At 36.5% G+C, this 25,346-nt stretch overlaps 1 protein-coding gene across 2 annotated transcripts in view; it reads left to right on the forward strand.

Moving 5' to 3' along the window:
* The window catches only part of COMMD1 (copper metabolism domain containing 1), a 186,311-nt gene that overhangs the window by 125,322 nt on the left and 35,643 nt on the right, over window positions 1-25,346 (forward strand). The gene's annotated exons all lie outside the window — the stretch shown is intronic.

Here is a 25,346-nt window from a genome sequence, read left to right on the forward strand (position 1 = left end):
CTGCTTCAGTTCATGTCTTCTTGACCAGTTCTTCATTTTTCCTTATAATTGCATGCCTTTGAGGCAATGAAGAATTTTTAACCACCATATTTATGGACTTGAGTATTCATCTGCAACTACTGATATGCTTGTTACATGCGGTTGTGCTCCTATTGGTTTTGTCACAGCCATCCTCTATGATGTGTGTTTTTGGAAAACGTCAGGACAACCTTCATTTCATAGGCTCTGTTGCACCTCGAAGAGCTCAGTGAGTGGCTGGCAAACGCTGCTGCCCAGCCCGCATGGCCATTGGTGCCTCCTGCACCTTCCTCCTTCAGTGGAGCGCACAAAAGCCCGAATTTTAAGTCCTTTTCATCCTTCATATCTCAGATGTCCCTTGATTATGGAGATCTTTCCTTGACTTCTCTGTCTGGATGAGTTACCGTTATACTACCTTCCATAGCTCCTCCCCTTCCCTTTTTGTGGTGCCTACCTCATTTGTAATTGCTTGTTTACTATGTCTCAACAGACTTGAAGGGCCACAAAGGTAGGCGTTATGCTATTCTTGTTCCTTGTTGAATCACGGGTGCTCATGACATCATCAGGCATAGTGATGCCAAATAGAAACTTGTTGCATTAATGAGCAGAAGAATGACCAGATGTTATGGGAGGCTAATAATTCTGGGTAAGGACTTGCCTAACTCATCTCCCCAGAATTTTAGTTCCTTAAACGAAGAACTCCCCACCAAAATCTTAGAACTACAGTTGACCTTTGACCAATGCTGGGGTTAGGGGCTCCAAACCCCCATACAATCAGTTTTCTGTGTATAATTTCTAACTCCCTAAAAATTAGTAGCCTACTGTTTACCAGAGCCTTACCAGTAACAAACAGTTGATTAACACATATTTTGTTATATGTATTGTATACTGTGTTCTTATAATACAGAAAGCTGGGGAAGAGAAACTGTTATTAAATTCATAAGGGAGAGAAAATACATTTATAGTATGATATGCATATTTATTGAAAACAGTCTGCATGTAAGTGGACATTTGAATTTCAAACCCATGCTGTTCCAGGGTCAACTCTACTTTGTCTAAGCAGAGATTGAGAGAAGAACCTTAAGAATGATTATGGAATAAACTGTTTTAAGGAAGGTCCTATATGATTTTCCAAAGTAAGTATAGTAACTTACTTTTTTTTTTTTTTAAGATTTTATTTATTTATTAGACAGAGATAGAGACAGCCAGCGAGAGAGGGAACACAAGCAGGGGGAGTGGGAGAGGAAGAAGCAGGCTCATAGCGGAGGAGCCTGACGTGGGGCTCGATCCCATAACGCCGGGATCACACCCTGAGCCGAAGGCAGACGCTTAACCGCTGTGCCACCCAGGCGCCCCAGTAACTTACTTTTAATAGCCATAAGTCCATTGAGTCATTTTTCCCCCTAAATTTATTGTGATAGGTTTTTTGAGTGTGCGTATTTTATTTTTCTCCTTCTTTTTGGTTAGGCTCTACATCAGTTTTTTCTTGGATACTCATTTCAGCTTGTGATTTTGTCTGAGCATTCACTGGTTTGATTTATAAAAGGGATTACAGGTTTATATAGGTTTTCACCATTGTAACTAGCAGAGTGTGTGTACATTTGTGTGTGGGTAGAGCCGGAATGATGGGAAAGAAACAAAATACTTATTTAAATGACCCTTTAAACCATTTCTTATGTAATAAGTGTTATTGTTCACAATAGCCCTGTATCACTCATTGTAGCATTTAGGATTATTTGTTATATCGTTTCTAGGATATTTTTGTTTCTCTAGAGGGAGGGGGCATCAAAACATTTTCCACAGAAAAACCATCATCCTCAAGTAGTAAGGTTTTGGTTTTTGCTGTTTTTATGGGCTTCCTGCAGCTAAATTCCAGGTGTTCTTTCTGCCTTTTGGCTGCTCCCTTCTTTGTGTTAAATATACCAGTAATTAAATTCCAAAACTTTTGTAAATTTTGGTAGCAAATTTGTAATCCGTTTATTCTTTTCCTTCATTACGATTAATCAAGACTAGATTTTAATTTGCAGATTTACCTGAATTTGTGGCTGTGTAACATAGCTTCATTCTCTCCAGTTAGTCTTTGTAATATTAGGTGGAAGAGAGGTGCTGTTTTTAAGGGAGAAGTCTTTATCTTATTTCTGATGACCTTTAATCCACATTCTGGTTAATATCTTGCTTTTGCTTTATGTCGATTTCAGTTTTTTGCTTTGATCCTTTTCTACTGATTTCTTTGATAGCCTTGTTTTTAAAAAGTACCAATTTAAATTGGAAATTAGGCACAGAACTTAGAAATGTGTAAGTAGATCTTTAATATATTTTGTTTGCATAGTGCAAACTCCAAAGGGCTTGCTGATTTTAAGTGTCTACTTTGTTTTCTTGGCATCTTTGCAAAATAGATTTTAAAGGACTGGAATTATTCTGTTTCTTTTTTTACATTCTTTTTTTCAAACCGTGAACCAAGCGTTATGATGTAGCAGCCAGTGTCAAAGAAAAGTGAAAAGAAATGACAGAATAAGACTTTAGTTCCATTCCTTCTCCCATCATCTACAAAGAAACAATCTGGTGAGAGAATGGGCTTCTGCTCATTTGTATACAGGACCTCCAAGGAACAGGCTCCTGACCATGAGAAGAATGGCCTATTTTCTTCCTGTATGAACTATTAGAGGCCTTTGGTCACCACATTCACATCGATGTGATCTATCAGACATTGGGGCACTGGGATTATTAGTCTTGTTTTTATAGAAGAAATTGAGTCCTGGATTAGTCATATAACTTCATTCAATCCTTTGGCAAGTACTAAATATGTATCTGATCTGTGCTACGCAGATATACTACACAGAACCTGGTTTGGATAAGGAGATAAGATAGGTACTATGTTGGCAGTTCTGACCGGTAAAATTTATAATAACATGACTTGAACAACTATGGACAAAAATACTACACAACTCAGTCGAGGGAAATGAGGCTAGTTAAAAAATGAGTTCATGAAATGGTGACAAGCTGGACTCAAAGAAGGTAGCATTTTCCAGAGCCCCTTGTTTTCTAATAGAGCTGGGGTTTACTTGATGTTGACCTTGAAAATTACATAGACACTACTGATTTATTTGGGAATAGCAGAGGAATTGTAATTCAAGATATGTAAGCCATGACAAACCATAGGCAAGTTCTGAGAACAAAGGAGAGGAATGCTCTTCTATGGAGGACATGAGGGAGCTGGGCGGAGCTGTTACAATTGAAAGGTTGGCTGGGAAGCTTGAAGTATAGTGGCTTTTCATTGGCTGAATTGTGACAGTTTCTCATTGGCTGGACTGTTGCTAGGCAGAGAGAAGATCTTCCTCTTGATGGGGTAGGAAATTGTAGGCATTTTCCTGTTGAAGGGGTCTGCGATTGAGGGTGAGTGGTATGGTGTGAGAGCTCCTCCTTCTGGTCTCCTGACTCCATTTTAAATGAAATTTCCTTTATTCAGTTGCTCGTGGAATTACTACGTTTTATGGTATGGACAATATAAACTCAGTTATACTCTTCACTGTGTCTTTTCAGGAAAATCCCAAGTAAGATCATTGACCTTTATTAACAGGACCCCTTTCTGGTGATTGTTCTTTTCCTGTATCAGTGGTTCTCATTGGAGCTTGCAGCACAGGGGTTGCCCCCAGAGGATATTTGGCAATGTAGGAAACATTTTTGGTTTGTATCTCCAGCTGGGGAGATACTACTGACGTCTAGTAGGCAGAGGCCAGGAATGATGCTAAAGCTCCTACTATACACAGGGCAGCCTCTACAACAAAGAATCAATTAGCCCAAATTGACAATAATGCTGAGATTGAGAAACCCTGCCCTAAATGGACATTTCAAAGTAAATCAACAAACTTGCTGGAAGGCCTTAATAAGATAAAGGCTTGGCCTACTCAGGCATTCTAGTACTGCAATATCATACCACCCCAACTAACCCTCTAGTGTTTCGTCATTAGTGGGTTTCAGCCTTTATTAAAAGATTCTCTGGTAAACTCATATTCTGTTTGTGGTTCATCTTAGTGAATGTGGTTAATGTAATAGGGAATGATGGCTTGGATTTGAATTTGGAACTAAGTTTCCTTTAAAATATTACCCAAAATGTAGTGGTATCATTAATATATTCCCGTTTTCATTATCTCTTATTGTGAATGTTTATGGAATTGCATGAATAAACCTAACAGGTAAGTCTAAAAATATCATCATTGTAGACTAACATATCGGAGAAACTTAGGAATCAACATAGGTGTCACTCTTAGATGAATACTCTATAACAGTGCTTCACTAGCTTAATATGCATATGAACACCTAGAAATCATATTAAAATGTAGGTTGAGTACATCTGAGGTGAGGCCTGAGATTTTCTATTTTTTTTTTTTTAAGATTTTATTTATTTGAGAGAGAGAGCAAGCACAAGTGGGTGGAGGGGCAGAGGGAGAAGCAGACTCCCCACTGAGCAGGGAGCCAGAGTCAGGGCTCGATCCCAATCCCGGAACCCTGGGATCATGACCTGAGCTGAAGGCAGACACTTAACTGTCTGAGCCACCCAGGCACCATTGAGATTCTCTATTTATATCAAGATTTTTGGGTAATAAGCCTAGATGAAGCATTATTAGTTTGTAGCACAAAATAAGTATTCTTGAAGTGTCACTATTCTCCCAACAAAGAAGATTAATTTTTAAAAGGCTTTTCCTGCTTTTAAGTTATTTGTAATTTCACTGTTCAATTATAAAAGTGATAAAACCTAATGTTGGAGAAAATTTGAAATACAGAAAAAAAGGAAATCTCTAGTACTCGATTTCTACGACCCCAATGAAGTTGCTAGTATTTTATATATTTTCTTTCAGTTATTTTATCCTAAGAGCTTCAAAAAATATACTTAGGGGTGCCTGGGTGACTCAGTTAGTTCAGCATCTGGCTTCCCCTCAGGTCATAACCTAGGATCCTGGCATCAAGCTCCGTGTCAGGCTCCTTGCTCAGTGAGGAGTCTGCTTGTCTCCCTCTCCCTTTGCCCCTCCCCCCGCTCATGCTCTTTCTTCTCTCGAATAAATAAAATCTTCTAAAATTTTTTTTTAAAAATTTAAAAAATAAAAAATATACTTAAGCATAATGTATGTATTATACAATTTTGTATCTGCTTTTATTGAAAAAAAGGGAGGGGAAAAAAATCCCCTTTATTTTTTTCTCACTTTCCTTGTCCTCTCTCCTAATGCATTTTATTGTTTAGCTTTGAATAATTCAGTTTAGGAAAAATTTATCACTTAGGAAGAGGCCTGCTGAGAGGGATAAAGGATCACATGCCTTGCTGTAAAGACTTCATTTTGTAAGATGACTTACGTCACGTGGTGGTTAAAAATATATTTCTTGGGGCGCCTGGGTGATTCAGTCATTAGGCGTCTGCCTTCGGCTCAGGGCGTGATCCCGGCATTCTGGGATCGAGCCCCACATCAGGCTCCTCTGCTGGGAGCCTGTTCTTCCTCTCCTACTCCCCCTGCTTGTGTTTCCTCCTGGCTGTCTCTCTCTCTCTGTCAAATAAATAAAATCTTAAAAAAAAAAAAAAATATATATATATATATATATATATATATATATTTCTATATATTTCTTATCATTGGAGAAAACGAAGCTGAGGAAAGTCTGCCTCTTTTTTTACATTTAATTTTATTTCTCTTTGGAGATGTATAACTGATACTCTGGAACTAGACCTAGTCAAGGAACATGCCATTGCTATTTGAAATTGGATATATTTTTTTTCCCATAAGGAACTAACTTTTCTTCCTTGTAACTGGAAGATCAGTAACAAATGTGAAATTAAAGTACAAGTGTACCTTGAAATATGCAATTACTGAAAATCTGTGAGTTGAATATTTGTGACTGTGATTCTTATTTTCCATTTACGTATGTTATTGGTTCAGAACCACTCTAATGAGGGGCGCCTGGGTGGCACAGCGGTTAAGCGTCTGCCTTCGGCTCAGGGCGTGATCCCGGCGTTCTGGGATCGAGCCCCACATCAGGCTCTTCCTCTATGAGCCTGCTTCTTCCTCTCCCACTCCCCCTGCTTGTGTTCCCTCTCTCACTGGCTGTCTCTCTCTGTCGAATAAATAAATAAATAAATAAATAAATAAATAAATAAATCTTAAAAAAAAAAAGAAAAAGAACCACTCTAATGAGAAGATTATAAAGAAATTTACAGATTACTAGAGAAAATACCCTTTGCTCTATTCTTTTGATACAGCTTATTTATCTTATTACCTACTCACCTTAGGTTGGCTCAGTATATCTGATAGGCTTCTAGATTGACAAACAATTAGTTTATACTTTGGAGTTTTTGATTATTTTATTTTTTTAAAAGATTTTATTTATTTGAGAGAGAGGGAGCGAGAGAGAGACTGAGCACAAGCAGGGGGAGGGGTAGAGGGAGAAGCAGACTCCCCACTGAGCTGGAAGCCCAATGTGGGACTCTGTCCCAGGACCCTGGGATCATGACCTGATCCGAAGGCAGGCGATTAACCAACTGAGCCACCCAGGTGCCCTGAGTTTTTTATTATTTTAACAGTCCATTTAACTTCTAAGTCATTTGAGGCCTCTGAAGTTTCAGTGAATCATACAGACTTCTCTAATCCCAATTTGTAATTTGTAGAAAGCATCATTTTTTAAAAATTGTATAGTCATTTTATAGAGTTGTAAGAAATTTTATTGCTGTGCAGAAAAGTTTCACATTTTTCATATTGCATCTTGTAAGTCTAAGTCAATGATTTATTAAACTCTCTTCCACTTATCTTCAGTCTTTGTTTTCTATGACATTTAAATCTTTCAAGCCTCTTGATACATTCTTTAAATTGACAAATTTCTGTAATTATATAATGTATCCCATTAGTTATTTAGCCATGTTATGGTGAGAGTGATTCTTTTACAGATTTTCTTAGTTGTGACTCTTTCATAAATGAATTTTTATGTCTCCTATGGTTATATCATAATTGGTTCCATTTGGGCCTCCTGGAATTGATTGAAAGCAACACTGTAAATAGTCCAGAGGTTTTTAAAGCCATATGTTCGGTAAAGCCTGTTAATGGTTCAGTAAGCTCATGTACTTTGTCAAGTATTCGACATGATTAAGCTTCATAGCAACTATCAGCATTCTGTGAATATGCCAAAGACTTAGCTCATTCACTTAGCTGAGTTCCCTTTTTAAAGGGCTCTAATTTATGCTATACAAACAACTCTTCCGATCTGCCTCATTAAATTGGAGGAATAGTAATTAAAATTTCCTCATCTCCTTTCTTAGAGAAAATATCATCTTCTCATTCTGCTTTAGTGGGATGACTCTACAACTCAATCAAAAGGAATCTCAGGGCACCTGGGTGGCTCAGTTGATTAAGCATCCAGCTCTTGATTTTGGCCAGGTCGTGATCTCAGGGTTGTGAGATAGGATCCCACAGCGGGCTCCTCACTGGACGTGGTGCCTGCTTAAGATTCTCTCTCTTCCTCTCCTCCACCCCTCCCCCATAAAAAAAGAAAGAAAAAATAAGAATCTCTTTATTATTCTATTTTTCTTTATTTACTGTATTAGTTGGTATTAAGTTCAGCTGTCTTTCACAGAAATCCAAATTAACAAAAACTTTAACAAGATAAAAGTTTATTTCTCTTTTATGTGAAAGTCCCAAGATAAGCTCTGTTCTAAACAGACCTCAGAGTCCCAGACTTTCCCATTGGATCATTCCGTTGTCCCTTGGGTGTGATCCTTGTCCTCATGATCCAAGAAGCCATTATATTCACATCTCAGGCAACAGGATGCAGGAAAGGGTCAAAGAAGAAAGGTGCAAAAGGTACGTATTTTCTATCCTTTAAAGAAGATTCTTTGAAGCTGCCACAACTGTTCTTGCACTTACATCCTTTTGGTTAGAACTTAGTCACATGGCCATACTTAGCTGCAAGGAAGGGAAAGACAAGTTCTTTTTATTCTGGGTAGCTGCATGTCCAATTTATTACTATGAAAGGGACAATGGATATTGAGGAACAGTTAGCAGTTTGTCACACTGTCCATGATTTCTGTTTTATCCACTGTCATTGAGTAGAAAAAATTTTAAGACAGTATATCCCAATTTTAGCATAATATCTTTGGGGTATTATTAATAAGTTTGGTTATGGTAGACTAAGATTAGGGGGAAGAAATAGAACTGACATGAGCTTTATAAGTGTATTCACACAACTCTTTTCTTTTCTAATTTCCATATATCAGTACAATTTGTTTTCTCACCAATCACTGCAGTTTCTTAATCAGTTGGTCCAGGGACAGCTGACCAGAAGTCATGTTAATGGAAGATCCTTCTAGTCTCCAAATTCCTGGGCATGAAACCTATACTGATTGAAAAGTATCATTCTCAATACCTTTTTAAATTCTGATGCCCACTTTACCTCCTTAGAAAGGTGTGTGCTCCTGAATGCATCAGAATATTAAAATATGAGTCACAAAATAATGAGAGGAAGATGAGTGTAGGAGCAGTTACAGGGGAAAAAAATGACACAAATGGTTTTAATAGAAAAGTTTTCCTAGTAATGCAGGGCAAATGTAATGCAGGATACTATCCATAGATACAATATGGAATCAGGAGAAATTAGGATCCCTGGAAAAGAAATGAAGACCAAGAGCAGCTAATGGGAAATAATTTGTCCCTGTATTTTTTTTAAAGATTTTATTTATTCATTTGAGAGAGAGAGAGAGAGAGAGAGCATGTGCATGAACAGGAGGGAGAGGTGGAGGGAGAAGCAGATTCCCCACTGAGCTGGGAGCCCGACATGGGACTTCATCTCAGGACCTGGAGATCACAACCTGACCTGAAGGTAGACGCTTATTAGCCATTTGAGCCACCCAGGCGCCTGTGTCCCTGTATTTTGAGAGGTACTTATCTTTCTTTTTAAGTGTCGAATTTTTATTGGTAGGGTTTTATACAATGAAAAGAAATGGGCTGATGCTTCCTTTTTGTTTTTCTGGTAGATGAGAGAAACAATATTCTTGACTCCTAATGATCTGAATGTATTTTGAGACTAACAAGCTGACTCTAAGGCTGGGACTCTGAGAAAAAAGAATAGAGTGGGCCAGTTCTTCTTTTCAGTTGTCTGAATTAGCTCACTGAGACTATAGGGAATTGTTTCAACAATTAAATTTAAGGGATGAATGAAATGGTTGACTTGGCCGTAATATAGTCCAGCAAGACATTGGGAAACACATTTGATCAAATTTCAAGGAGCAATGGGCATGTCTGTGAATCACATTGATATACCCTTGACCACAGAGAAAAGAACTCAATGTGATTAAGGTATTATGGTTGTCATATTTTTTATGTACATAGAGTAGTTACATATCATGGAATATTTCATTTTAATTTTTGTTCATTTAAAATGAGGCCTTGGGGTGCCTGGGTGGCTCAGTCAGTTAAGTGGCTGTCTTTGGCTCAAGTCATGATCTCAGGGTCCTGCGATCGAGCCCTTCATCGGATTCCCTGCTTAGTGGGGAGCCTGCTTCTTCCTCTCCCTCTGCCGCTCCCCCTGCCTGTGCTCTTACTCTTTGTCAAATAAATAAATAAAAACTTAAAAAAAATAAAAATAAAATGAGGCCTGGAGGAATGTTGCTTGGCTCAGTCTGTGGAGCATGTGGCTTTTGATCTCAAGGTTGTGAGTTTGAGCCCCATGCTGGGTGTAGAGATTACTTAAAAATAAAATATTAAAATAAATAAAAGGTGGCCAGGAATTTTAATGTCCTTTATTAAATTGCAGATCTTCTAGAAATAATTCTAAGGCAAGCTGAAAGGCACATTTCCTACTCCTGGAGCACTTTTCAGATTATCTGTAAGTGTTTTAAAAATAATTTTTGTATACAGAAATTTAAATGAATTTAAGTAACTTTCCCAAGACAATGTAGAGTTATTATACTTAAGAAAAAATGAAGGAAAACACATTATAAATCTAAAATCCAAGAAGCTAGTGGACATGTTAACCAAATTCCAAGAAACGTAATTCTGTGTATCATGAATGGGGTAGAAGAGTGTAAACCTGTTGTTAGGTCTACCTACCACACAGTTAGGTCTACATACCACAGATGACTGCCATCTCCCTTGACTTTTTTTAAAGTAATTTCCCCATGATTTTTGTTATGAAAATATTTTAAACATACAGAAAACTTGAAAGAATTATGCTGGCAACACCTATATACCCACTGTGAATATTCTACAATTGTAAACATTTTGCTGTTTTTGCTTTATCACTCTCTCTCCATCCATCCACCTATTTTTTTATTTTTAAAAATTTTTTTAAAGATTTTATCTATTCATTTGAGAGAGAAAGAGAGAGAGTGAGCAGGAGAGAGAATCCTAAGCAGACTCCATGCTGAGCATAGAGCCCGATGCAGGGCTCAGTCCGATAACTGCGAGATCATGAGCTGAACTGAAACCAAGAGTGGGAGGCTGAGCCACCCAGGCACCCTTCCACCTATTTTCTTTTTTTTTTAGATTTTGTTTATTTATTTATTTTAGAGAGAGAGAGACAGAAAGAGATAGAGTGTGCACGAGCAGGGGTGGGCAGAGGGAGAGGTAGAGAGAGAATCTCAAGCAGACTCCTCACTGAGTACAGAGCCCAATGCCAGGCTGATCTCACAACCCTGACGTACGACCTGAGCCAGAATCAAGAGTCAGATGATTAATTGACTGAACCACCCAGGCGCCCCTATCTATTTTTAAAATGTTTTTCAAAAGTAAGTTGTAGGCATCAGTATGCTTCTTCCCTAAATTCTTTTGTATACATGCCATTAACTAAATTTGTTTATTTTTTTTAGGTAGAGTTTGCATGTACGGAAGTACTTAGATCTTAAATACAGCTTATATTTGTGTAACCAATTCCCTATCAAAATATAGACTATTTCCATCATCTTAGAAGGTTCCTTCTTGCCTCTTCCCAGTTAATCCCAGCCCCCAGAAACAATTGCTATTCTGATTTTTTTTTTAAATCATAGATTAGTTTGCCTAACATAGAACTTCATTTAAATGGATTCACAGTATTTATTTTTTTGTGAAAGACTTCTCTCAGAATGTTTTTGAGAGTCATCATGTATTGTTACATGTGTGAGTTCATTCCTTTTCATTGCTGAGTAGTATTACATTGTATGAATACACCATTGCTTATTCATCCATACTATTGATTGCTATCTAGGCTATTCACAGTTTTTGGCTATGAGATATATAATAGCTAAAAATTATCATAAACATATCTTTATATGTATATGTGTGTGATCTTATAATGTTAAACTACCTTGTATTCCTAGCTCAAGATATATTATCTTTTTAATATATTGCTGGATTTGCTTTGCTGATGTTCCATTAAGGTTTTTGCATTTATGTTTATGAAGAATTTTATTTAAAGCTATTATTTTCTCTTTGAGCTCTGTTTTAAACTTTAATGTAAATTTTCATATGTTGCATTTTAATTATTCAGTTCAAAATACTATTTTTTTCAAAATACTGTGATTTCTTCTTGATTCATGGTTTATTTAAAAATATTATGCTTAGGGACACCTGGGTAGCTCAGTCAGTTAAGCGTCTGCCTTTGGCTCAGGTCACGATCCCAGGGTCCTGGGATCAGGTAACCACATCAGGCTCCCTGCTCAGCGGGGAGCCTGCTTCTTCCTCTGCCTGCCATTTCCCCTGCTTGTGCTCTCAATCTTTCTCTCTCACAAATAAATAAAATCTTAAAAAATATATATTATGCTTAATTTCCAAGTACTTGAGGTTCTTTTAGGCATGTTTTTAAATACTTGATGATATAAGTCAGTTTGTTCAGAGAACATATTCTACATAAGTTTTCAATAAATCTTTTGATATTTAGTGAAACTTAACTTCTGGCTTGGTATTTGATCTATATTGTTGAATTAGACCATGCACACTTGAAAAGATCTGTTGTCTGGAGTATTTTACAAATGTTAATTAGATTAAGCCAGTTAATAGTCCTGTTCACATCTGTGTCCATAACTGATTTTTTTGTCTAGCCATTATTTCAGTTACCATGAGATAGGTATTAAGTTCACAATCATAGCTGGGAGTTAAAAAAAAAATCTGTTTTTCCCTATAATTCTTTCAAATTTTCTTCTTGTAGGTTGAAGCTCTGTATCAGACATACACATTTATGATTATATCTTTCTGATGAATTGTCCATTTTTTCCTTATGAAATGTCACTCTCTATAGTACTCTATCTTAGAGTCTGTTTTACCTGATAATAATAAAGCTACCCCAACCTTCTTATGCTTACTTTTTGCATCATATATCTAAGCATTACTTTTGACCTCTCTTCATCTTTGAAGATGCATCTATTGTAAACTGCATATAGGTTAGTCCTGCTTTTGAAGTTCTTTATCCATTTATGTTTAGTGTAATTATTATAAGTATTTTAGTCTACTTGTTTTGTTTTTTTCCTCTGGTTTCCTCCATCTATTTTTTCCATCTTTTTTTTTTTTTAAATTCCTGTTCATCCTTTCTGACTTTCTTTGACTTGAAAATTTTTTTTTTGAGAATTCTAATTTCTCTGTTGTCTTTTTAGCTACATCTCTTTAAAGGGGTTACACTAGAGATTGCGTTATATATCCTTAACTTTTCACAGTGTATTTAAAATGAAACTGTACGATTTTGTGTAGAAGATGACTTACAACTATAGAATTCTGTTTATGTCTCATCTTTTATGCAGTAATTGGTATAGCTTTTCGTTTTCATATGTGATAAGACCCATATTTCAATACTTATAACTTTTGCTTTAAGTAGTCATACGTATTCCTTTTTTTTTTTTTTTTTTTTAAGATTTTATTTATTTATTTATTTGACAGAGAGACAGCCAGCGAGAGAGGGAACACAAGCAGGGGTAGTGGGAGAGGAAGAAGCAGGCTGCTAGCGGAAGAGCCTGATGCAGGGCTTGATCCCATAACGCCGGGATCACACCCTGAGCCAAAGGCAGATGCTTAACGACTGAGCCACCCAGGCGCCCATCATATGTATTCCCAAGAAGAGAGAATAAAACATAGCCTTATGTTTAGCTGTATTTTTACTACTCACTGCTCTTCATTTCTTTTTGAAGATCTATTTCTCCATCTGGTTTACTTTCTCATTAGTTTGAAGAATTTCCTGTAGCATTTCTTATTGTACAGGTATGTGGGCAGTGAGTTTGCTTAGGTTTTGTTTGTCTGAAAATATCTTTATTCATATTTATTTTTGATATTTTTGCTTAGTATGGAATTCTGTGTTTTTCTTTCAGGACTTTACATCTATTGTTCTGCTGTTTTAGATTTCCATTGTTTCCAGTGTAATGTCAGTTTTCATGTGTATTATGTCATGTGCAATTTTTCATTGGCTACTTTCACAATTTTATCTTTATGTTTATCTTTCCACATTTTGAATATAATATATGTAAGTGTGGATTTCTTTGTATTTATCCTTGTGATTTATTGTTCTTCTTGAATTTGTATGTTTATATCTTCAAAAAAATTGGGAAACTTAATTATTTTTTCAAGTACTTTTTCTACCTCATTTTTCTTATGAAAGTCCATTTACATATATGTTAAAAGTTTTAACGTTGTCCTATCTGTTCCTCAGTTTCTTTCTTTCCCTTTTTTTTTTTTTTCCTGTTTCCCCCTCACCCTGTTCTTCAAACTGGATAATTTCTATCAATCTGTCTTCAAGTTAACTCTTTTATCTCCAATCTGCTTTTTTGACCATTTATTGAATTTTTTACTTCAGATACTAAATTTTTTAGTTTTAGTATTTCAGTTTGTCTATTTTATGGTTCCTGTTTCTCTGCTGAGATTTCCTGTCTCTTTGTTAATTTCAAACATCTTTTTCTTTACATTTTTAAACATAGGTATCATTGTAGCTATACCTGCTAATTCCAACAATGGGGCATTCCAAATTTAGTCTCTATCCATTGTCCTTTCTTTTGAGTATGTTAAATTTTCTGTTTCTGAAGAAACCTCTTGTTTCTTCTTAGGTCTAATAATTTTATTGTATAATGGACATTATGAATAATGCATTGTAAATACTATGAATTCTATTATGAGTCTCTGAGAAATGTTGATTTTGTGTGTGTGTTCTCAGACAATTAACTTGGCTATATCCAACACCAAACTCTTCCCTGCAATGAGTAGCAGCTAAAGCTTCTGTTCATATCTTTTAACTTTTTCTGAGCTGCCTAGAATCTGTCCCATGCATGCAGTTTACTTGTCAATCAGTTCGGTAGAGTCTCTATGCACAATGTAGGGTTCTTCTCTGTAGCTGTCTTTTTAAATTTTATTTCATTTTATTTTATTTTACTTTACTTTACTTTTATTTTATTTTATTTTATTTTATTTTATTTTATTTTATTTTATTTTAAGATTTTATTCATTCACCTGACAGAGAGAGAGAACACAAGCAGGGGTAGCGGGAGAGAGAGAAGCAGGACCCCTCTGCCAAGCAGGGAGCCCAATGTGGAGCTTGATCCCAGGACCCCGGGATCATGACTTGAGTTGAAGGCAGACGCCCAACCAACTGAGCCACACAGGCATCCCTGTAGGTGCCTTTTTTAAAAAAGGACTTTCCCTTAATTTCTGGGTGTTATGGTAACCTTAAACTCTTCAAAAATTTCTGAAGCCAGAAAGACTGAAGGTTTCTGAATTTTAGCCTCCAAACCAGCATTCACTGGAGCCTACCTTAGTGAAAAGCTGTTTAATATTTAAAAAGAGGGTTGGGACACAATAGACTCTCTCAGCCAGCACCATTCGTAGATGTTTACAACCCAGCAATTTCTGTCTGCTGCTGTTTTTCATTGCCTTCAGAAAGTTAGTTTTTGTTGTTTTGTTTTGGCCAGTTTTTTATAATTCTCATCTGAGGTGGTAGGTTAAATAAAGGAGCTCCACCATTAGTGGAAGTAGAACATTTTGTTTGGCTTGAAGGAAAAAAAGGGGCAGGCCACCTAAGGCTATTTTTTAGAAGAGCATGGGGAAAGAGGCCTCTAAGCAATAACTTAAGCTCCTTCTCCTTGGCCATTCTAGGTACCAGGGACATAGTCTTACTGATACTCATTATTAAAAATTAGAAATAAGAAGGCAATATGATACGGGGGAAAAACCTGTGTGTGAGTGGGATGGCAAGAGACCTAAACCATAGTCCAGCTTTTATACTGACCAGGTGTTTTTTTTATGATTTCAAGATTAATTTAATTTTTTATTTCCTTAGAAAACTTAACAAATGTCCCTGTTCATTTATATTTTAAGTTTTATCAGTATCCTTATATGGCTTTGTCGAGACCTTCTAATATTACCAGATGTGTTTTTAAAATGTTTTATGCAAGTAATGTTAGTATTTGAAACATATTTTTGAGCCCATAGAATTTTGAGTTGTGAGACTAGAAAAGTAACATAGCTCAATGAAAAACAAAAAGTAGTACTTAATGGGAAATCAAGGCTACTCCTTGAACAAGAAAGAAAGTAGAACAGTGTGCTAGGTACTTACAGTCTCACCTTTCCAAACACACATTTTGACACTATTAATATTGGTAAAATTAATCGCTATAACTCAATTTTTAGACTTTAATTATTTGAGTCTCATCAGAGGTCAACAGAAAAAATACTGCAATTTAGATTTTTACATTTTTCTCATCCTATGGAGCCTCTGAATTTATGAGACTTATTAAAGTCTTCAAACATTATCCTGTTGCTAATAACACATCTGCTACTTGTATTATTTTTGTCATCATTAACTAGTAGTAAGATAATACATTGCCCACCAACTGTACTCTGTTTACAATACAAAGCAACAAGCAACAGAGGCACACCTTTGTAACCAGCTGTTGTTGAGTAAAGGTGAATCTCTTAAACACATCACACCTGAACCATCCCTGGATAATCAACTCACTCTAATTGAGACCTGCACTTTGACTTGTTTTTCCAGTAGCAAGCATGTACTTGTATACATCTCCTCTACAATTTTTTTGAAGTAGGCTCCACGCCCAATGTGGGGCTTGAAGTCAGAATCCTGAGGTCAAGAGTTACATGCTCTACTGATTGAGCCAGCCAGGCGCCCCTCCTCTACATTTTCTTGCATCTGGTGGCATGGGTTTATGAGAAAAATCTCTAGCTAATACGGTTTTAGAACCTAACAGCTCCGCATTTATATGGTTCTTTACACTTTGCTTTTCATTGTGCTGGTTTTTTTTTATTCTAACAACTCAGATTCTCTGGACTTAAAAGATTGTTTCAAATACTAACATTAGTTGCGTCCAATATTATAAAAACATTTTCTTCAAAAGAGTAAAGGAAAGCCAGGGATAAGGAATTTAAATCCTAAATATTTCTCTTTAACGTATGGGGTTAGCCCCGCTGAAGAGCTCTGATAGGTCTATAATACTGAGTTGAAAGGTTACTGAAGACCATCTTGGAGCAGAAGAATACAGACATTTGAGTAAATTGTTCACTGTCGGAAATTTGGGTTATTACAGAATTAATGAACACAAAACAATGTGTCCCAGTGTACTTGAGTGTTGCGCTGACTAAGGAATATAGAAGAATTACTGTGGTTCTTGTCTCTCAAGAACCGTGAAGAGTCTGAGATTTTACCCTACTTGCAAACTAACAAATTAATCTGCCACAGTTTAATGGATGCTGGCAGGTTCCTGGATCAAAGACAAGTGATTTTTTTTTCAAAGACAAATGATTTTATTTGCTCATGGTAGTAGCAATTATAGCCAGAGCATCAGCATTTGCACCATTTGCCCAAGCCCCAATCCTACCAGAGTGATGCTAAGAGGGTCAGGTGACACCTGCACATGTAGTTGATTATGTTATAGGAGAGGATCCCTGAGCCCTAGGCATGTATAGTAAAGATAATACTAGACAGTAATCAAGCCTGCTCTCTGTTCCAAAGGATGAATATCTTCCAACGCTGTTTGCTGTACCATCATTTTTGAAAAAATAGGACAAAGGAAGTCAGGGTTTTGGCTCACAAAACATCTAGAAATATGAGAGACCTATGGAGAATTGTCTGCCAGTGGTGTCCCTTAGGATTTTCTCTTAAAACATTTTAAATGGATCAACCAATAGAGGACAGATCACATTAATAACTGTTCTATTCTTTTACTTTTAAAATGTTATTTGACCAGTTACTTTTATCCATATTGCACATTTAAAGCTTATTTACATCGATTTTTGTGTTAGCTTAACAGTTTCTTTATGAAGTTAGTAGAGTGAGCAAAGTATTTAGATGAGAACTTGAGAGACAGTATATTAGCTTCAAAAGTATTCTGATTGCCAATCATGCATTCTTTACTAAGCTTAATAATGAAAGTATCCTCAGTCTTGGTATATTTCTTTATTATTTAGTCTATTTGAATCTTAACATAAAAATCAAATTCTTTTACAGTCACAACCCAAGTATTACCTCTTGTTTTCATACTGCTGAGAGATGATAAAACTTACTAAATTTTATCTATATTTGCCCAGCACATAGGAGGTGCTTAATATATATTTCTTAAATGAGTAGATGAAGGAACAAGAGAGCTTTTCTTACAGTAAAATCAAATTATTAAGTTGAAGAGCATGGGACTATATTCCTTAAAGCATTGTTGCTACATTAATAACTCAAAATATTTTGGGGTAAATAATTTGTTCTCTGTGTTTGCTACAATTTTTTATGCACAAATTAAATTAAGAATCTCTTTTATATAAATTTGGACATTAATGTGGGAATTTTTAGCATTTTCCTTTGAAATTAGAGCAGCCACTTGAACTTAGTGATTATATTTCATTCCTAGAAATCCTGTTTGACTCTTTTTCAAATCTGTCTGTTCATTTAAAATGATATCTTGTTCTTCATTCTGTGTCTTATTCCATTTTGTGAAGTTCTTGAAGACCTAAATTCTATGATTTGTTTCTGTGTACTCTAACTTGTGGTTACTGTATTAGTCAGTGTTCTTTAGAGAAACAGAACCAATAAGATAATATACAGATATGTAGATAGGAGGAGATTTATTACAGGAATTGGATCAGGTAGTTATGGAGACCTAGAAGCCCCATGATCTATCATCTGCAAGCTGGAGAACCAGGAAAGTTCATGGTATAATTCAGTCTAAGTCCAACCAATGGTGTAATTCTCAGTCTGAGAGTGAAGGCTTGAGAACCATGAGCTCCCATGTCTGAGAGCAGGAGAAGATGGATTTCCCAAATCAAGACAAGAGATAGAGAATTTACTCTTCTTTCTCCTTTTTGAGCTATTGGACTCTCAAGGATTGGACGATGTCTACCCACATTGTTGAAGGAATATCTTCTTTTTCTCAGTCTACTGATTCAAATGCTAATTTCTTCCAGAAACACCCACACAGACACCCCCAGAAATAATGTTTTACCAGCTCTCTGGGTATCCCTTAGCCCAGTCAAGTTGACACATGAAATTAACCATCACAGTGGCTTTTTTCTTCCTGTGTTTTGTAATTTGGGATTGACATCTCATGTGAGCTCATTGTTCCCTTCTCTTAGGTAAAGCAGATTTTTGGCTTGTTAACCCTTTTGCTGAGGAGGATGAGACCTGGAAGTTGTAACTTTATCCAGGAGTCTCAGTTCCCTCCCTGCCTTTTACAGATGGATCCTAGGTTATGTCGTCATCGTCGTCGTCATCTTCTTCTTCTTCTTCTTCTTCTTCTTCTTCTTCTCCTTCTTCTCCTTCTCCTTCTCCTTCTCCTTCTCCTCCTTCTCCTTCTCCTTCTCCTTCTCCTTCTCCTTCTCCTTTTTAAAGATTTTTATTGTATTTATTTATTTGAGAGAGAGAGAGAGAGTGTGTGTGCACGAGCAGGGGAAAGGGCAGTGGAGGAGGGAGAGGGAGAGAACCTCAAGCAGACTCCATGCTGAGCATGGAGCCCAACTTGGGGCTTAATCTCACGACCCTGAGATCATGACCTGAGCCGAAAGCAAGAGCTGGACACTCAAACGACTGAGCCACCCAGGCACCTCAGGTTTTATATTCTGCATTGTATTGTGTGATTATTAAAATCCACTGATTTTAAGCTCCCTCTGTTTTTGGCCTTTTGCTTTTTTGTGAGCTTAGCTATTTATTTAAAAGGATATGTATTATATTTATCCAACATTTTAAAATGTCTTTTAAGGGAGATTTTATGTCTTTTATTTGTTAGTTTATTTGTTTTTAAGTAGGCTCCACGCCCAACATGGAGCCCAGTGTGGGACTTGAACTCATAACCCTGAGATCAAGACCTGAATGGAAATCAAGAGTTGGATACTTAAGTGACTGAGCCACCTAGGTGCCCTGATTTTATGTCTTTTAAGGGAGATTGTCCACTGTGTTCTCAGAAACTCAAGTCTCTAGTTACTTTAACATATAATTTTGTTAAAGTTATTCTGCAGTGGATGGATGCAAATATGTAATTAAAAGGAACACAGTCAGTCTTGTTATTATATCAGTATTTGCCATTGTAAAAATATATGGTGTTTTTACGTGGCCAGGTGGTGATGAAGCTTGAAATACTATCAATAGGATGCAGACAGTCAAAATATATGAGTCCAAACTAACTATAACTCCAGGCTACCATGACCTAGAAAATTAAAATGGAGACATTTTATATGCACTAACTTTAAAGGGAACATGGAATTTAACTGTTATTTCAATGCTTTTTAATGAATAATATTCAGATAATAAGTATATGATGTTTATTATAATTGTTAATTTGTTTTTAATAAAGTCTGCTGAGTAAAACTTTTGATAGATTGTAACTCAAGGCAAAAATTAACCTAGATGTTTCTATATAATTCAGAAGAGGAGGAACCATTTAACTGGAAAGCTCTTTTATGTAGTTTGATTATTCTGTTATATAGTTTGATTATTAAATTAGAATTTTAAAATACTGTGAAAGAAAATAAGAGAAAAAGAGAGGAGTAGGAATGAGAAACAGCTAGTCACCAGGGAAGGAGTGTTTGTGACAAACCTGGTCGGTTGGGGCAGGGTTTGGGTCTTTCCATTTACCACTCTAGAAGTACAGCAGAATTAATAGCATTATTTCCTGGTCAGTTTGACTGGTTAGTGGCAGTTAAACTGACATCACTCAGACTTAATTTGAATTGATTTTTTTTTGAAAGATAAAGTTGGTAAGAGGACATTGGATTCTTGAATTACTCAGTTATTTCCTGAAATTACCAATAGAAAAGAAACTCCCCACCCCACCTTTTTTTCCTTTTTTTTTTTTTAACTAACGTTCCTAACTCTTAAGATGATCTTTGTTTAGCATTTCAATACTTATATTATAGACTGAGGGAGAAGAGGGCAAAATCTGCATGGAAGTTATTATGAAAATGCCTAAATTCCCAGGGAACAGTGAAGGAAAGTTTTCACTACATATACTTCACTCCTATAATGACTTTTCGGGGATGCAAATCAAGACCAGATTTATACAGATTTTATAGGCTATTTGTTATTGCTTAAAGTCCTAGGTTCAAGTTTCAATATTCAGATGTGGGGAAAAGGATAGGAACTGGTATTTACAAGTACTTAAAATTAAACTCCTAAATGAAAAACTAGAAACTATTTTGTGTAGCCCATTCAAGGCATTTTTCTATCTGTTTTCTCACTTGACCTTGGACAATCCCATGTGGTAGGTATCATTACCCCAAGACACACAGAAATATGTGATTTCAGTTCATTGATGATGGGACTTGTACTAGAATTTATTCATATTGATTCTTAGCCCCATATTCTGTTTATAGGATGCTGGTTACTGTCTCTATTCCCAGATAATGAAGAAACACACTGATCACAATATAGCCACCAAGTCAAAGTCATTTGGTTTGTAGCCCCAGTTAATTGAAAAAAAGGATAAACACCCAGGTCAATGCAAGAAAACAGAGTCCAGAAATAGATTCACATGTACATGCTCAATTCATTTCAACAAAGATGCAAAGGTGATTCAACAGAGAAATAGTAATCTTTTCATGAAAAAAGAGCAAAAGAACATTTGATATTAAAAGTGACTCCCAGGGCGCTTGGGTGGCGCAGTCTTTAAGCGTCTGCCTTCGGCTCAGGGCGTGATCCCGGCATTATGGGATTGAGCCCCACATCAGGCTCCTCCTCTATGAGCCTGCTTCTTCCTCTCCCACTCCCCCTGCTTCTGTTCCCTCTCTCGCTGGCTGTCTCTATCTCTTCAAATAAATAAAAATAAAAAATAAATAAATAAAAGTGACTCCCAGATGAGAGGAGTCCCAAGATGGCAGAGGAGTAGGAGACTTTAATTTCATCTGGTCCCAGGAATTCGGCTAGGTAGCTATCAAGTCATTCTGAACACCTGCAAACTCAACTGGAGATCGAAGAAAAGATGAAACTCTATGAATAGAAAAGCGACCACTTTCTGCAAGAATGACAAAACAGAAAAACTCACTTCAAAAAAGAGAACCAGAGGCAGTACTGACTGTCAGGGACCTACTCAATATGGACATTAGTAAGATGTCGGTGCTAGAGTTCAGAATAATGATTATAAAGATACTAGCTGGGCTTGAAAAAAACATAGAAGACACTAGAGAATCCCTTTCTGGAGAAATAAAAGAACTAAAATCTAACCAGGTTGAAATAAAAAAAGGCTATTAATGAGATGCAATAAAAAATGGAGGCTCTAACTGCTAGGACAAATGAGGCAGAAGAGAGAATTAGTGGTATAGAAGACCAAAGGATGGAGAATAAAGAAGCTGAGAAGAAGAGAGATAAACAACTACTGGATCATGAGGGGAGAATTTGAGAGAGAAGTGATACCATAAAGGGAAACAATATTAGAATAATTGGGATCCCAGAAGAAGAAGAAAGAGAGAGGGGTAGAAGGTATATTGGAGCAAATTATAGCAGAGAACTCCCCAAATCTGGGGAAGGAAACAGGCATCAAAATCCAGCAGGCACAGAGAAACCCCCCCAAAATCAATAAAAATAGATCAGCACCCCGACATCTAATAGTAAAGCTTACAAATCTCAGAGACAAAGAGGAAATCCTGAAATCAGCTTGGGACAAGTGTAGAAACATTAGATTGGCATCAGACTTATCCAAAGAGACCTGGCAGGCCAGAAAGGACTGGCATGATATATTCGGGGTACTAAATAAGAAAAATACGCAGCCAAGAATACTTTATCCAGCCAGGATGTCATGCAAAATAGAAGGAATGATAAAAAAAACTTTCAGGACAAACAGAAACTAAAAGAATTTGTGATCACCAAACCAGTCCTACAAGAAATATTAAAAGGGGTTCACTAAGCAAAGAGAGAGCCCAAAATAACATAGACTAGAAAGGAACAGGGACAGTATACAGTAACAGTCATTTTACAGGCAATACAATGGCACTAAATTCCTATCTTTCAATAGTTGCTCTGAATGTAAATGGGCTAAATGTGCTCAATCAAAAGACCAGGATATCAGATTGGATAAAAAAGCAAGACCCATCGATATGCTATCTGCAAGAGACTCATTTTAGAGCCAGAGACATCTCCAGATTTAAAGTGAGGGGGTGGAAAACCATTTATCATGTTAATGGACATCAAAAGAAAGCTGGGATGACAATCCCTATATCAGACAAATTAGATTTTGAACCAAAGACTAATAAGAAATGAGGAAGGATGCTATATCATAATTAAAGATTCTATCCAATAAGATCTAACAATTGTAAATATTTATGCCCCTAACATGGGAGCAGCCAATTATATAAGCCAATTAATAACAAAATCAAATAATACAATAATACAATACAGATAATAATACAAGAACAGTAGGGAACTTTAACACCCCCCTCACTGCAATGGACAGATCATCTAAGCAGAAGATCAACAAGGAAAATAAGGGCTTTGAATGAGACACTGGGCCAGATGGACTTTATAGATATGTTCAGAGTATTCTATTCTAAAGCAGCAGAATACACATTCTTCTTGAGTGCACGTGGAACATTCTCTAGGATAGATCACATACTGGGTCACAAATAGATCACATACTGCATCCCATTCCAAAAGATTGGTATCATTCTCTGCATATTTTCAGATCACAGTGCTTTGAAAATAAGAAGAGAAAAGTTGGAAAGAACTCAAATGCATGGAGGCTAAAGAGCATCCTACTGAAGAATGAATGGGTCAACCAGATAAGTAAAGAAGAATTTTAAAAATTCATGGAAACAAATGAAAATGAAAACACAACTGTGTAAGATCTTTGGGATGCTGCAAAGGTGGTCCTAAGAGGGAAGTATATAGCAATACAACCCTTTGTCAGGAAATAAGGAAGATCTCAAGTATACAACCTAACCTTACACCTAAAAGAACTGGAGAAAGAACTGCAAATAAAGCCTACACCCAGCAGGAGAAGAGAATTAATAAAGATTAGAGCAGAGGTCAATGAAATAGAAACCAAAAGAACAGTAGAACATATCAATGAAAGTAGGAGCTGGTTCTTTGAAAGAATTAATAGGATCAATAAACCCCTAGCCAGATGTATCAAAAAGAAAAGAGAACAGACCCAAATAAATAAAATCATGAATAAAAGAGGAGAGATCACGACCAACACCAAAGAAATACAAATAATTATAAGAGCATATTATGAGTACCTATATGCCAAAAAATTAAGACAATCTGAAAGAAATGGATGCGTTCCCAGACATGTATAAACTACCAAAACTGAACCAGGAAGAAACAGAAAACCTGAACAGACCCATAACCAGCAAGGAAATTGAAGCAGTAATAAAAAATCTCCCAACAAACAAGAGCCCAGGGCCAGATGACTTCCCAGGGGAATTCCACCAAACATTTAAAGAAGAATTTATCCTATTCTTTGAAGCTCTTTCCAAAAATCGAAATGGAAGAAAAACATCCAAACTCATTCTATGAGGCTATTGTTACCTTGATCCCAAAACCAGACCAAGACCACACCAAAAAGGAGAATTTCCGACCAATATCCCTGATGAACATGGATGCAAAAATTATCACCAAAATACTAGTCAGTAGGATCCAACGGTACATTAAAAGGGTTATTCACCACGACCAAGTGGGATTTATTCCTGGGTTGCAGGGGTGGTTCAACATCTTCAAATCAATCAATGTGATACAGTACAAAAATAAAAGAAAGGACAAGAACCATACGATCCTCTCAATAGATGCAGAAAAAGCATTTGACAAAGTACAACATCCTTTCTTGATTAAAATTCTCCACAGTGTAGGGATAGAGGGAACATACCTCTATATCATAAAAGCCATCTATGAAAAGCCCACAGCAAATATCATTCTCAGTGGAGAAAAGCAGAGAGCTTTTCCCTAAGGTCAGGAACACAGCAGGGATGTCCACTATCACCGCTGCTATTCAACAAAGTACTAGAAGTCCTAGCCTCAGCAATCAGACAACAAAAAGAAATAAAAGGCATCCGAATTGGCAATCTTTGCAGATGGCATGATACTCTATGTGGAAAACCCAAAAGACTCCACCCCAAAATTGCTAGAACTCATACAGAAATTCAGTAAAGTGGTAGGATATAAAATTAATGCAGAGAAATCAGTTGCATTTCTATACACAAACAATGAGACAGAAGAAAGAGAAATTAACGAGTTGATCCCATTTACAGTTACACCCAACACCATAAGATACCTAGGAATAAACCTAACCAAAGAGGCAAAGGACCTGTACTAAGAAAACTATAGAATACTAATGAAAGAAATTGAGGAAGATACAAAGAAATGCATAAACGTTCCATGCTCATGAATTGGAAGAACAAATATTGTTAAAATATCTATACTACCTAAAGCAATCTACACATTCAATGCAATCCCTCTCAAAATACCATCAACTTTTTTCACAAAACTGGAACAAATAATCCTAAAATTTGTATGGAACCAGAAAAGTCCCCGAATAGTCAAAGGAATGTTGAAAAAGAAAACGAAAACTGGTGGTATCACAATTGCAGACTTCAAGCTGTATTACATAGCTATAATCATCAAGGCAGTATGATACTGGCGCAAAAACAGACACATAGATCAATGGAACAGAACAGAGAATCCAGAAATGGACCCTCAACTCTATGGTCAACTCCTTTTTGACAAAGCAGAATATCCAATGGAAAAAAAGACAGTCTCTTCAACAAATGGTGTTGGGAAAATTGGACAGCCACAGGCAGAAGAATGAAATTGGGCCATTTCCTTACCATACACAAAAATAGACTCAAAATGGATGAAAGACCTAAATGTGGGACAGGAATCCATCAAAATCCTAGAGGAGAACACAGGCAGCAACTTCTTTTTCCTTGGCTGCAGCA

The sequence above is a fragment of the Ursus arctos genome, unplaced genomic scaffold (assembly GCF_023065955.2).
Source record: "Ursus arctos isolate Adak ecotype North America unplaced genomic scaffold, UrsArc2.0 scaffold_8, whole genome shotgun sequence".
Taxonomy (NCBI): Eukaryota; Metazoa; Chordata; class Mammalia; order Carnivora; family Ursidae; genus Ursus; species Ursus arctos.